Below are 15387 nucleotides of genomic sequence, written 5' to 3'. Positions count from 1 at the left end.
ATTAAAAACGACGGAGAGCAGAGAGAAAGGTTGTTGGTTGGTAGTGAAGACACGGAAGAGAAGAACATCAGTAAAAGGAGGCAAATAATACAAAAGACAGATGCAGGCAGCAAAAGAAAAAGGGACAAGGTGTTAGCTTAGGCTGTATCCCTCGTCATAAAGGGGCAAAACATTCATGTGTCCATCCATCTATCAGTTCACTCATTCATTCATGAAAACAACTGTGCCTTTGACCCTAGGCAGAATGTCACCAGCAGCTCACACATGCTGACAGGTATACAGCAGCAGAACAATGACAGGTGTGGACACACACACACACACAAGGGACAAGTATTCCTGAAATGACAGTAATATTCCTTCCAGTTTGGCCTCAAAACAACGTGACAGGCTGAGCAGCCTACACAAAAACAATTTGCTAAATAGTCTAATACCCTTTTAAAATGCTTGAACTTGACGCATTCCTACCTAGAAGATGTTCAGTGTCCTCACAGTCAAAACCATCATCAATAAATTCTATTTTTAGAGCATCTTTAAAAATGGTGCATGACGTCCTGGGGTTCGTCGCGATGATAGCTGCTGTCAGAGGCGTTTAATGAACGCGGCCAGACATGAGCGTGTGTGAGTGCGTGCCCGTGCGCCCTGTTAATTCGGATTCTGATCCACATATGCCGCTGCCGCACGCAGACGGAACATCCGGCATGAGGCTAATTTTAACTCAGCCAAGCTGGAGCTGCCAGAGCGCGCGCGCCAAAAGGATGTGGAACTCCATTCACAAAAAAAAAAAAAAATTCTCCCAGCTCACATCTCCCACCTCAACCACCCCACACAGCCCTCTGTCAAACCCCCGCGCCCTTATTTTTGATCTCTGGCCTTCATGCCACTGCGCACGCACAAACACTCACGCGCGCACCCTCCGTGATTGCAAACGGCCTGGGGAAGGTCACCAGCGGTACCGTCAAAAGCCCCGCAGCTCAGGGGCGCAGATCCCTGCGGTAACAGTGGCTCGTGCAGACTGGAGCCATGCGTTTTTTTTTTTCTAAACCACCAGCAGCGACCTGTCACCGACTAATAACCCGCTGCTCAGCCGTGGAGTGCTTTCTAACTAAGGGGAGAGCAGGAAATATCTTGATCAGTTTCATTCAGCTGCAGCAGTGCAGTACCTGAGCTAGCGCGAGCAAGAGGGAAGGGAGAGAGGTAGAAATCGGGATGGAAGGGAGACCACGCCACAGAGACAAAAAGAAAGAGAAATTACCAGCTCTTGTCTTCTTCTTCCCCCTGCAGGAAACTAGGATACGTGCCTTGTCCTTTATCCTCCACTTTATGCAAAGATGTCTTTATATTTTCTTGTTTTAGGGGTTCCCCCCTCTCGTTCTCCCCTTTTCTCCCCAGTCAGCGGCGCACGATATATTCCTCCGTTGGCATGGTTATTAGCCTTCTGTCGGCTGCTCCGTCCTGGCGCTGCACAGTCTCGGCCCCTCATTGGATGCGTTTGTCATTTTCCTTGGTTGACGTCAGAAGTCTCCGCTCGTCCAGTCCCCGTCATTATGGTCGGTGTGTGAATCACGGAGAGGGGGAATGAATTAATAAATTCACCTTCAGTAAAAGGAAATAGTTGTATATTTCAGGTCAGCAGTATTTATATATCGTTTATATTTCGATAGCACTCTTGTTATTATTATTATTATTATTATTATTGATGGTGATGATAATCGTAATTTAATATTTCGTATACTGAGCTTCCATATGAATCCTATCCGATTCTTTGGCACATTTAATTCTGTATTATTGACTGTTATTATTGTTACATGAACACGCACATTAAGGCAGAGGTAAGGCACAGAGCAGCACAGTGCATAAAACAGTCAACAGCATGGTTTTATTTTCGTCCAAAGCTGACTGGCCTCATGCCCACCCTAAATAAGATATTGCGTCACATGAGTGTGAGAAAATCTACAGAGCTGTTTACTCTTTTCAATAGCTTTTTATTGGTTGCAACTGTGTAAGCTGTGTTTGTGTTTGTGTTTGCCATTGATTTTATGTGGCCTGCCCCTTTTTAGTTTGCATAAAAGTTATTTTAGGCCCTAACTAGCTTACCATGTGTTGCAGCAGTAATGATGTTTCTCTCACCAAATTATAAAGAGCTTAAATAGAAACTTATCATTGCTTTGATGCAGATCATTTACATTATTTATAAGACTCACCAATAATCAGCTGTGTGTGCCTATACTGTATGTGAAACGGCAACTCTTTGACCATGCACCCTCTTTAAAATAGGCTGGCATTTTAAAATTCCATAAAGTGACCTGATAGAGCTGTGCATCTACTATTGAGTAGCAGGTTCTATAAATCTCTAAAGCAATACTGTAATAACAGGTCTGAGCAGATGTGTGGCGTCTGGATAAATTGGTCAGGCTGATAATACTTTATCATCATTATATTGGTATCAGAATGTATGTTAGACGATAAGAAACTGTGGTACAAAAACGCCAACAACTTGGAATCACAGTTATTTAATAAGTAGGTCTGAAGGCTCTTCACACCAGTGGTACATCCACACAAGTGAATGTAGTTATTATTTAGCAGAGTAGTACACTATGGCCTGTAGCATCTCTGCTCTTGTTTTCTAGCAGTGAATCTAGAAAATCTCGGATGGGGTGACCAGGCTGGGGCACAGACTCATAGATGGGTGGCACATTTAAATAAAAATAATAAACCATACATTATTAAGAAGACAGGTGTTTGTTTTGTGTAAAAATGAGACACACATAGTGTTTTTTTTTAGGCTAACTTTGGCTGTGCTCCTTATTTATTCCCAGCTGGGGACGTTGCTGCTGCTAATTGAAAATAAATTCACCAATATCAGTTATAAAGCACCAGAAAAATGTTATTTTCATTAGGGCAACAATTTGCCATTGTTTTTAATGTATTTATTACCACAGATGAGTATCACATTTTGATTCCGGCAGGGCTGGCATCTGGGGGGCAGTCAGATTCTGGGGGTGGCCAGTGCCACCCTGGCCACCACCTGGATCCACCCATGTTGTTTTCTGAAAGTTCATTGATGCTCTACTGTAATTGGATTTAAGAATTGAGAATGATTGTTGTTATTTCCTTGCTAAACGCATGCATGACACCGACTGGTGTATTAAACACCACCTTATCTCCTGCATGACAAAAGACACGCACCCATACAGGGTGTTTCTCTCTTAGCTCGGTCTTTCTCTCTCCTCAGTTACAGCATCACACCTTTAGTGCAGGAAACTCCTGAGACAGCCCACACACTCTCCTCTCTGCCAACCTTTCGCTCCTTGTTGTCTCACCTTCATTTCTTTCTCTGTCTTTCAGTTATGCTCTTCACCTCTCCTCATGTCTCAACCTTTTTTATTCATTGCTAAACCCACAAGCCAAAGGACAAATGGAATAGGAAAGGCACTTGTGGTTCCTTTTGATGCACAATACACACACACTCCTACTCCGTTCACTTAAAGCATCTTGCCTTCCTTTTTTTGTGGACAGTGTTGCATGCTGTATGAATCACTCCACATGATTAGAATACAGATGAAATGCAAGTGAGCACGCATGCGTGTGTTTTCATTGACGCCCTCTCCATATCCAACTTCATTCATCTTTTTAGCAAAGCACCATGGGTAACTGAGAACTGTTACATCATCTTGCTGCTCTGGCATGCTTTGTAGCAGAAAGCTAGTGCGTCTCACTCCCCTCTATTGCCTTCTCTCTCTCTTCATCTGACTCCTTTTCCACTACACAAAACATGCCAAAGTCAAACTATTACATCAGCGATGCAGCTGTGATCTCCCCCTGGATGAGAGTCAAAGGAGGACGGACGTTTTACACTTCAAATTTAGGGCAATGGTCCATGGTTATGCTTAATGCACACTGTCATCATGTCGTGTTATCTGATGTGACGCCTCATGCAGAAAACGTGAGAGGGAGTGATGGCGCTGTATGAAGCAGGATAAACAAGCTGATCCCCATACACACTCAGCAGTGAAAGAGGATGACTAATACTTCTCACAGCCCTTCACCTCCCCCACCACCTCTCCCTTAATATTAACTTACACATCAACACACTCCTTCACAAAATAACCACTGGGGTTTCCTTGAACAGTTACATATTAGCATTTAAGGGATTTGTAATGTCTTTTTTGTCCTTATTCCTGTACATGTCTTACGCAGTTGCAATGGTGGTACATAACAAATATACAGTAAGTGGAAAATGATTTGGGGGGGAAAAGCAAAGAAACAATCGGACACAAGTAACTGTCTTTTATAATCATTTTAATTACTTGAACTTGAAAGTAAATTATCTCAACTCTCTGGTTAATATTTTGTAATACACATGATGAATTAAGACTGTATGGTTTGAAGTGCCACGGATTGTCCTGGAGGCGTAGGGACCGATCAGCCATAACATTATGACCACTGACAGATGAATTGAGCAACATTGATTATCTCGTTACAGTGGCACCTGCCAGCGTGTGGGGTACGTGGGGCAGCGAATGAACATTCAGTCCTCAAAGTTGATGTGTTGGAAGCAGGAAACACCGGTAAGCGTAACTTTTAGTCCATGCTATTTGAATGTGTTTGTTTTTGTCCATTAGAGGGCAATGGAACAAGCAGTGAATGCAGTGTCAATATATTGTTTTTTCTTCTTCTTTTTTTGCATTTTCATGCATAAGAAGTAATCACCTTATTTATTCTTGTACAATAAATAATGGTTGCTAATGTACACAGCCAGTAGATACAGAACCACATTAGCATTCATATGGAGTTGTGATGCTGGTCACCTACAACCTGTTAGCAGTGACAGTTCATCAAAATAGCATATTTTGCCAAAATCTTAACCAAAACTAAATTTCCGTTTAAAAAAATAACTTAACCTAAACACAAAACAACCGATCTAAAGCCACGTTGCATACTGTATGTAATCTCAAGCGCATTACATTTAGTGACTATAAATTCATAAACAATCCAACTTTCACTATCTAATTTTGAATGTTTAGAACTGCTGCATCATCCATCTAGCTCTGATGGAACAGCATGTGACACATTGTGACGCTGATCTTGTCACACTGAGGGGTTCCTGCATCATTTACTGGGTACTTCTTTCTTCTTGTTCCTCCGGCGATAAGGTCGTAAAGAGCTGTGTTGTGAGATTGAATCACATGCTGAATCACCAGTGGCGCTGTAGTCTCATTTCCAAACAGAGACAAACATGCATTATTCAGTGCCCTGCTGCAGGAATTAAGAGGAGAACACAAACTTTTCAGACCCACCTAATCCCTGCAGGACTATCAGGATGTGCGAGTCTGTAGTTACTGGCAGTAAGGAGCCATAATTTCGCTTTGAGTAAAAGTAAAGCAAAGGTCTCAGTGAAAGGTCAAGAGGTAGACAGAGGCAGAAAGAGAGAAGGAGCCACATATTAATGGACTACAGAGAGCTGGTTGATGGAAATGTAAAATGTCCCTCTTCACTGTCAAAGTGAAGCTACAGATCTGTTATTATTGTAAGTGTTGGATAAAGCTGCCCTTTATAAGGTGGTGGTTCAGTAATAATAGTAAAGGTAATGATGTATTTTATTGTGTTCTCTGCACCTTCCAAGTAAATAATATTCTTGATGATTTAATTAAAGGGAAGACGTATAATTATGGAAATATATGCCTGTGTTTTCATAGAGATTAGGGTATGTACATGTAAGACAGAGAGGAATAATGGAGAAGTCTGTGTACAAGAGAATATAATAAGCATGTGACACCCTGCTGCTTTATTGATGGGCATGAACCTGTCCATTCACTGCTGCATAAAACAGCAGCTAAATTTTATTTGTGTGAATAAATTTGTGCGTGCACACTTCAACACAGCAGTTTGCAGAGGCTAGCTAAAGTAGTCGTAGTCAGGGGTGGATCTAGGAAATTTTAGACGGAGTGGCCAGGATGGGGGCACAAAGTCAGGGAGGGGTGGCATGTTTGAAATATATGTAAAACATAAATTAAACCCCTAGTTCTGGGAAATAATAAACCAAACTTTAATAAGCATCAAACTGTTTATTTTGTGTAAAAATAAGACACACACAGTGCTTTCTTTAGCTAACAAATTTTAATATTCTAAATATAGTGGCTTTACGCAATCACACTGGAAAAACCTTCACTATAATTTATTAAAGCAATTGCTGCAATGAGTGTGAAGTTCACCGTTGAATAGCAAATCAATCCATAGTGTAATTTAGTGTTTTGATTTCCAGTTCACTTTAATTTGTTTGTCTAACCCTCATTTTATTGAGTTATACATCTAACTATGAGTCCACCTGCAGGACCAGGAGTGAACATGTTTGTGTCACTACGCAGGTCATTATCCTGTGTCTTTAAATGAGGTGTAGTAATGATGACTGTGTCGACTTCAAGGTGGAGTTTTTATATTTTGACTCTTCTGGCCACCCATTAATGTCTCATGTTCAGCTGTTCATAAAGTACAATGCGCCCTTTGGTCCTGGCTCTCACTGTTTTTCTATCCATCGACTACTGCATCTATCCATCCCTTAGCCACAATTCTTGGCAAAGGCATTCCAGTGATTTCCCTTCTGTTTCTGGCTGAGATCCTGTGGATGGAGTCCAGGGGCCACAGTGACCAGATGCTGCCCAGCTGTAGTAGCTCTTGTCACCGCTGCTCAGTCACCACATGGCCTCTCACCCCTGGACCCAGCTGGATTGTCCTCATCATTCCCTCTGTCTGGCTGGGAAGCCTATCAATCTGTCAGTCGAGGATTTTTATGCCTCTGCGCTGGCAGTAGCCGCAGCCAGAGGCATAATGTTTAGTGGTTGTCTCTTTGTCCAACTGTCCGGCTTACGCTTGTGAACATAATATCTCAGCAAGGCCTTGAGAGAATTATTTCAAATTTGGCACAAATGTTCACTTGAACTCAAGGATAAACTGATTAGATTTTGGTGGCCAAAGGTCACTGTCACCTCATGCGCTTCCCATTCTTGCGAGCACAGGATCTCAGGAACGCCTTGAGGAAATTTTTCTCAAATTAGGCACAAACATCCATTTCAAGGAAGCATATGGAATGGTTGACTTAGATTCTTTAAAACTTGTTGGTGATCATTATTATTATGATTGTGGTCCCCACAAGGATGGCCAAGTCCCTACAATGTGAGTGTGTTCCCCATAATATCAGTAATACAAAGGAAATGATGTCTTCCTGCCTAGAGATACTAGGAGACAAGTAACAAGATTAAGTGTGTGTGGCCCATGTTGCGAGTGATGTGTCTGAGGAGTCTCTCGCAGAGCGCTGCAGTGATGTTTTGTCACCAGCTGAGATGCAGCAAGAAATCCTGCAGTGTGTGTGTGTGTGTGTGTGTTGAAAAGCAGAGATATGAGAGTGAGTTACTGAGAACAATATTACACTCAGGGCAGAAAGGAAAACGGATCTTGAGGAAAAATAGATGAAAAAGAATAAAATGCAACAGAGCCCGACATAAAGAGTGATGAATAAAAGATGAGGGAGGCATCGTACAAACACTGTAAACACTGAAATCACTATAAACACAATATACTGTATATAAAGTCCACCACCACTTCACCAGATACAGGAAACGCATAAGGTGTTTTGTAGCCTACTAAGGGCCAGAACATAGTAGAATATAGTATAGAATATAGTTGGTGGCTGATGACTGGCAGGTAATATTGATCCCCCCCCCCCCCCCCCATTTCTGTCTGTCTGTTCTCTCTCACTCATCCTCTTCAGCCCTCTCCCTATAGAACTGAGTGTAAATTAGCGTGTGTGTAGGAAGGTGTGATCTCATGCAGTTTAGCCAGTCTGTGTCACATGTGTCTTTGTGCACATACACACACCCTACAACACTTGCAATAAAAAAAAAGCTGTTCCTTGCATAACAGGCCAGCTGTTCCTGCAGTGGACACTGAATACACGCCGTCATTGTTTTGTGTAAATTATCAGCTCCCTCTCACTCGGTTAATTGGTTTTTGACATGGAAAGTATGTGTTCACACACACACACACACAATGTGCCATCCATGGTTACATAACAGCAATGCATCAGCCATACAGTACACCTACTGCTTTGAAAGTTGTATAATATTAACATAAAAAACATTTAATGAGTTTCACTCCAAACACACATTTCAAACTAGCATCACTCCAACATTCATCCTTCAAAATGCAACCAAGGAGACTTCACATAACTTTAATTTTATGCCTTAGTAAATTTGAATGTGTGTTTGTATTGTATTAGGACTTTCAGCTTATTTATTTTTCTGTGAACAACTCACAGTCTGATCATTCAGACTAAGGCATGTGGCTCTTCAGTAATATGATAGCTGCCATCTGTCTGAAACAAACACAGGGGGCGTTTAGATTTATGGTAAGTCACAATGACTCAGACTGTTCAGGAACTGATGCATTCTTCTCTCTTCATTATGTTTCTTTTTAGTAGCTTTCAAAAAATGAGTGACAAATAACTATAGCTTGAGGTGCAGGTATAGCTGACCCAATGCTTAAAGAGCCTGCAAATGCAATGTTTCTTCAGAGTGAACACAATGGAGCTGTACCTGAACTGGCCAGAGCATGAGTGTTCCCGGCAGAAAAGTCAGCAAAGTGGGATTTTCTTTCACTGTGGTGAGGAGATGGTATTACCAAGGGATTAATGGGTACTTATTATTATAAATGTCACAAGCAATAGTAGCACCTGTTGCTGCTCCTGTACAAATTTTAACTGCAGCACTTGGCAAATGAGTTTCCCAGTAAACCACTACAACTCCCTGAGGTTAACACCTCTGCGCTTATCTTGATGCCATCACTGCAAGTATTACTACGATTACAGCTGCTATTGTTGGGTATGGCTTTTTTCATGTTTTATAGGTGGAAGTTTCATTGTTTAAAAAGGTTGTTGGGTGGCACTGTGCTGTAGTGGTTAGCATTGCTGCCTCACAGCAAAAACCTTAAGGGTTCAAACCTTCTGGTTGACTATTTCTGTGCGATGCTTGCATGTTCTCCCCGTCCCTGTGAGGGTTTCTTCCTGGTACTCCAGCTCACGCCTACAGTGCCATTGAGCAAATGGCATTTTGCTCAGGCACCTGTAAACCAGCCCCTAACCGGCCCCAGCTTTGATGCGTGTTGTAGAAATTTAGTTAAACATAGACAGATTTTGTGAAGGTGCAGTAGATGGGATGTTCTGATCCAGGTACAGAATGTGATAAAGTTGCTGCTTTTCTGGGGTTGATGCACAATGATGATGGGAAACAGACGGGAGGCAGATTTCAGTGATATTGCCTGAGCCACGAAAGGCTTGAAGCGACTTTTTTCATGCACTTGTCTAGCTCTTACAATTTATCAGTAGCTTCTCAGCAGCAGTGACAGGCAGACAGCGATGGTGGGTGTGTTTTTGTGAACTCTCATCACAGCATGTTGCTTCATTAGCAGCTCTGTGTTTGCGTTGCGCATACAGCCTGGTTGAAAACGCTAGCATGATGTGTCGCTGTGCTCTTTGAGGTTACCACCTGTTCGCTCACTCAGTCTTGTGTTCTCATGGAAACCAGTATGGTGAGGAGCCAGGCCAATCAAACACACAATGGCCCCTTTGTTTTTTCACTTGTGTGCGTCTCTGTGCTGTGGATGAATAACGCCCATCTCTGCCTTGTTTTTAACTGCTGCTTGCGTTATTGACTTCTAAGCTGCACTAGAGTTTCATTGCGCCACCAGTGCACTTACCTACTTTTCTCTCACTGTGTTCACCTGTAACATTCACTCAAAGCTTTTAAAGCTTGACGTGCAGTCTGGCACTGGTGGCTCAGCAGGCCTGCTGCATTAGGCCTGACTTCAAACTGCAGATGACTCAAATGTTCCTGATCTATGTATTCCACAGAAGTATTTATAGCTTCAATTGATCACAGAGAAGTGGACACTTTTTCATTTCTCTGTCTCTATATATACTGTGCCTCTCCCCATTTCTTTTTTCTCTCATTTCTTACAGTATGTCAGATCCTTCCTGCTTTCCTCAACCCTCCCCCTATCATTTTCTCCTCTTTTCTTTATAGTAAAGATTCTTTTCTTTACCTTTTCTCTGAAGGTATGTTCAGTGTGCCTCATTGGTGTTGCCAGTGATTTTCTTATCTCACTGATTAAAGGGGAAATCACACACTAAATCGATGCTCTTAAACAGCACATTGTTTGACTTCACTGCTTCATACCTTCACTGACCTTCTTTTTTATGCCCCTCTTTTAATTTCCGCTGCACACTCCAGGTTCATTTTGTAGATATATTTTTAATGGTGGCATAAATCACTAGGTGGCAGTATAGTAACAGCAACATGGTGCATGCATTGACAGAGCAGGAGACTATATAGGGTAGATGAAGGGCACCAAACTGTATCATGTGGGCTGCTAATAGTTTGACACAGTGTTAAATGTGGCAAGCTCAAGCACAGATTAGTGGGATAACTACAGCACCATCCATCTTTTCATTTATCTCTTCAATCCCTCTAATTACACGATCAATAAGCCCTGGGTCGATGCCAGATCAATAATGACCTCTTAAAAGCATATTGGTCCAAGCCTGCCAAGTCTTTTAACTTTCATTGTCCTATGGTTAAACAGTTGAGTTGTGTGTAAGGGGGTGAAAACCTCAAATGCTCAAATTTAAGCATGCTTTCAAAAACTGTGTATTTTGTTTATCATACAGCATCAGTGCTATTCCATTATGTCATTATCAGTTTAAATAACCTCACCATGGGGGATTGTTACATTATCTGGAATGCCATGCAATCTGACTTTAATATAGTAGATATTTTTGAAAAAGGCAGGACCATTTTAGGTTTCGGTAACACTCGCACACCAGCTGCTCTAGATTGTTCTCATCATTCTTGTACCTATGTAAATTTAGTTCCATATCTCATAGACTGAGTTTAACTTTTTGGTTTTAAAGCCCAAAGAGTTGTCTTTCAGCAGGGGCCAAAACCATGATTGTGTAAGAATTCAGTAGCAGTAATGATTTTATTTTCACGTGGGTTATGTTTTGATTTGAGTGCAAATGAACTGAAAGCTAGTTAACAAATTATCAGTTTTTAACACAAACAGGTAATTTAACATCTACCCAGTGTGTCACTAATGGAAAAAGAAACTAGTCTGAATCGTGAATTTAAGTGGACATTTTTTCCACAAACTGTTCCAGGATCTGACATTTTTTAACACTCTTAAATGACTCATTTTCAGTATTTGTGTGAAGGCTTATTTTAAGATCTGATGTAACCGTTCCTTGTGCTGTTTTAGGCTGTGTGTGTGTGTGTGTGTGTGTGTGTGTGTGTGTGTGTAGGAGCTCGTGGTTTGGTTGTGCAGTAGGTGGCGAGAACATGAATGACAGTAGGAGTGGGATTAGGGCATTCCCCATCTTCCCTTTTGTCACCAAGTCAGTCAACAGCAGACAGGATTCCCTGATGATGTAGACAATGATGATATAGTAATAAAGAGCAGAGACTTTAATTGTTTATGATAAAAACATGACTATGAAAGGAGCTGCTTGTAAAGATGAACCTACAGAGAACTGTCATTTGTTAGAGGCCAGAAATCAGTGGCCAGAAACTTGACTCCAAATGAATCATAATGTTGTTCTCTAACTGCTGAACACAATGTATAAGCAAGTGTTTTCTTCACCATATCAACACAAAAGCCAATATAACCTTCACATCTTGCTTCAGCTGCCAACGAGTGGCCAAAACATTAGTTAGTGCAGGTTTAAAGGAATAGTTTAATTTATCCCTGTTGGATCTGTATGCTCACTGTAAGACACTAGCTTGATTTAGCACAACAACTGTACAGTGTGAAATTTTTTACACTTCTAATGTCAAATGAATTTAACAACATATGTGTTAATTAGCGAGCTTAAGGGGTGCCATCCCCCGTTTAGTGTTTTGGCTACGTGTTAGCTAAGTGTTTGTCGCTAGCGTTAGCTTCATCAGCTGAATGACTAAACCTATTGCAATTACAGAATGATTTAATATGTACCAACAATTGTAGTGTTCCTCTAATGTATTAGCTACAAAATATTACAGGGATAAATGAGGAATATGATGGATAACTGCTTGGGAAAGATGAGTAAAAGATATGAAACAGTACAATGTTCCTATTTGCATGATGATAATGAGGGTGCAGTAATTTGCCCTCGGTTTGATGTGTAACACAGAGCCCTTAATTATCTCTCTGCTATCACTGTGTTATTGCTCAGCCCTGATTGCTGTTCCTGCTGTGCGCCGCTTGGAAAGGGAAGAGAGGAAATTTGACAACCTGTAAACAGCTCCTTGGGAGACCTTGAAGGAGGTGTGTGTGTGTCAGCGGAAAGATGGGGAGCAAGAGAGCTTTACCTCTTATTCCTAAGCTTTTTGGTTTCCGTACAAATTGGGAGTGTATTAAATTTGGAGACGGGAAGAACTAAAAACAAAAAGCACTTGGTTTAGCTTATTCTGCAGAAGTAAGAATCAGCTTGCAGTTTGAACAATCTAATAAAGATCTGATTGAAATTTAACATAACCTTGAGTTAAATATGGCGACATTATCATTAGTTGAATAATTAAGCAGTTGATTGCAATTAATCATTTAAGGTAGTTCTTAAGCAAAACCTATTCTGTGATTCCATCCCCAGTGTGATGATTTATTGCTCTTCTCTGTTATAAATCAATATAAACTGACTATAGTTAGGGTTTAGGCTGTCAGAACAGGATAACTGAAGACATGGCCTTGAATGCTGAAAAGAACCTTTTTTTTAACCTGGGTGTTCTGATCAGATGTGGGTTTTCCCATTGGTCTTCCTCATGTCTTCTATCCTTTCGCCCTTCCTTCTCAATGTTGTCAAGGGCAACAGGAGGAACGAGCTGAACACAGTAACACTATCACTTGACCAGCAGGGGAATCCAGCTGGTGCATATACAGTACATGCCCGTGATGTACTGTATGTCTGCCTTTTCCATGCCACTCACACACAGTTACAACCTAACAAAACAAAAAACAAAAAAAACACTACAGCCACAGGTGGAGGAGGGAGGCTGAGAAGGGCACAGACACTCATACAGACACATACAGGGCTTAAATGAAGTGACTGCTAATGCAGCATGAATATTTTAATCAGCTGTAAACAAATTAGTATTGCACTAAGTGGCGCTAGTGTGCATTATGTTAGTGCATATGTTTATATGTCTGTGTCTGCCCTTGTATCTGTGTTGCTCTTTCATTCTTTACCATATTAATGGGGATATCTCTCCTTTTCTAATGGGACTCTATGACTCTACTAGGTGTGAGTTAAAATCTGTAAAAGTTGAAATTTGAGAGAGAGAGAGCTCATAACTGAGCAGAATTTTGATTAAAGTAGATGTATTATTGTGTGCAAGAGGAATGCCACTAGATGTTTATTATTATAACCATAAAAACAAGGGGCATTTGAACCCAAATGATCTTTTCTTTAACCTGACCAAGTAGTTTTTGTTCCTAAATCCCAAACATACAGGTTGTATTATGGCAACAAGGTACAGTTAACTATGCCAGTGGAATGATCATATCTGAAGGTAGGTACAAGCCACATGTACTGTAGCACTGTCGTTCACGTGGGAGAACTAGTTTCAGTTTAAGGGCCAAAAAGCTAACTATCCAGTATTTCACAATAAACCCCCCAAAAATTTTGATAGAAAATTGAAAAATAGCCTTTGGTACCACTACAATTGTCCATTTACTCCTCAGACTTATCTTGATCCCCCATGGGGTGTCCTGAGGTGGGATTCGGTGTCAAATTCAGTCCAAAGTTCATGTTCTCCCAAAAGATAAACTGAAGAAAGTAACTGACTTCCTTCCATTAACAATATCGAAAACATGGAAAAGCTAACATGTAGCCTTATCTTCAGGTTAGCTTTGGCCATAAAGACAGCGTCCTAATGTTTGTGTGACATTAAAAGTATGAATCTATGATGTGTTCTTTATAGAATGACGACAGGAAGCATTTTCTGTGTCCAGTCAGTCAGAACAGGGGCTTTTATACTAGCATTTCTTAGCTGGTAGCCAACTGCTTCACAGTGTGATAATCGATTTTAGTGTTTTCAAGTCAGGTCTTGGCAATGCTGTAAACACCTATTGTTAAGTGCCCTCATGTTGCCATGCGGTTAGTGTCTGCCTGGAGAAAACCAAGAGCAAGAGTCATCCCGACTTGTTTTATTCTCAAGAGCTCTCAGATATTTTCCTCAAGGCTGATTTCACTTAAATTGGTTTTTTCTCCCTGGTGCTCCATAATCGTTGTCGTGTGTGTTAATTGGTGTTGCCATGTCTCGTGTTTATTATAGGCCTCGCTTCTGCCTGGCATGCGCTCGTCGTTGGCCGTTTAACCTCTGAACAGCGATTCGCTGAGACTATACGGCCGCTCGCAAATCTCTCTCTCTCTCTCTCTCTCTTCGCCCCCTGCTCCCTCCTCTTCCTCCTCCACACCTCCCTACCTCCCCCTCCTACCTGATTTGGATCCGCTCCGACGCTATGCGTATGACCGCGTCTCTCTCTGCAAGGCGAGCACCACCGGCACCACCGGAGAGACCCGCACGCTGCTGCTGAACGCCGGCTGAAGAGCGACCCAGGCCGGGAAACAGGCACGGGGGGGAACCTGCTGCTGCTAAACCTCCGTTGGAAGAGAAGGAGGGCGAAATTATTAGGCGAAGGTAAATAATATCCAAATTTTATCGACACATGAGCGCACAGAAGGGGTTTATCTGTGCAGATGAGGTGGCCATCCGGGTCGCTGATAATGTTATGATGTTATGTTTGTGACAGCTGAGCCCACTGAACCCATCTGACGACTATGCACGAGTTCAATTGAATGCTGATGTTTATTTTGCGTGTCCGCCGAGACCTATTACGGTAACAGCTCTATACGGAATGAATGATCCAGCTGGCCGAGTCGTACGACAGCCTTTTGTGCATCCATTTTTGCTTAGTATTTTTTTAACCTGACAGCCATATAAACATAATTCGACCGGCTGAGGACCAACACACACACGCGCGCACCCGGTTTTTAACATTTATGCTTTCAACTTCGGTGTCTCCGGGAGCCGCAGCGAAGTGAAATGTAGACAGGTTTTTGAATAACGTGTCCACATCGTAATCAAGGAAACGCACAGACACGTGCGCGCACGCACACATACGTAGCCTCCGTATTCACTTTTTGGGTGTCCGAATACTGTTGCGTGCTAAAAGACAGTGGTGCGAGTGCGCGTGCCTTTACGCATGTGAGACGGTTACGAAGCGTGTGGACGCTCCTGTATCTGGAGTTATTGCATGTGAAGCCGCATCCTGCAGAGATACCTGCCTGTAATGAGCCGTGTCCTCATC

At 41.9% G+C, this 15387-nt stretch overlaps 1 protein-coding gene across 2 annotated transcripts in view; it reads left to right on the top strand.

Annotated features, from left to right (window-relative positions):
• Positions 1 to 14247: 14247 nt before the first annotated feature.
• Positions 14248 to 15387, top strand: part of si:dkey-172j4.3 (diacylglycerol kinase eta) — a 62038-nt gene continuing 60898 nt past the window's right edge. The window contains exon 1 of one of the 2 annotated variants that reach the window (XM_020619546.1): positions 14248 to 14717. The gene's annotated coding sequence lies outside the window, so the exon portion shown is untranslated. The remainder of the gene's footprint in view (positions 14718 to 15387) is intronic. The other variant, XM_020619548.1, reaches the window with a different exon arrangement.

Source organism: Monopterus albus, unplaced genomic scaffold, assembly GCF_001952655.1.
Source record: "Monopterus albus unplaced genomic scaffold, M_albus_1.0 scaffold222.1, whole genome shotgun sequence".
Taxonomy (NCBI): domain Eukaryota; kingdom Metazoa; phylum Chordata; class Actinopteri; order Synbranchiformes; family Synbranchidae; genus Monopterus; species Monopterus albus.
This window is presented reverse-complemented; position numbering and strand designations above follow the sequence as displayed.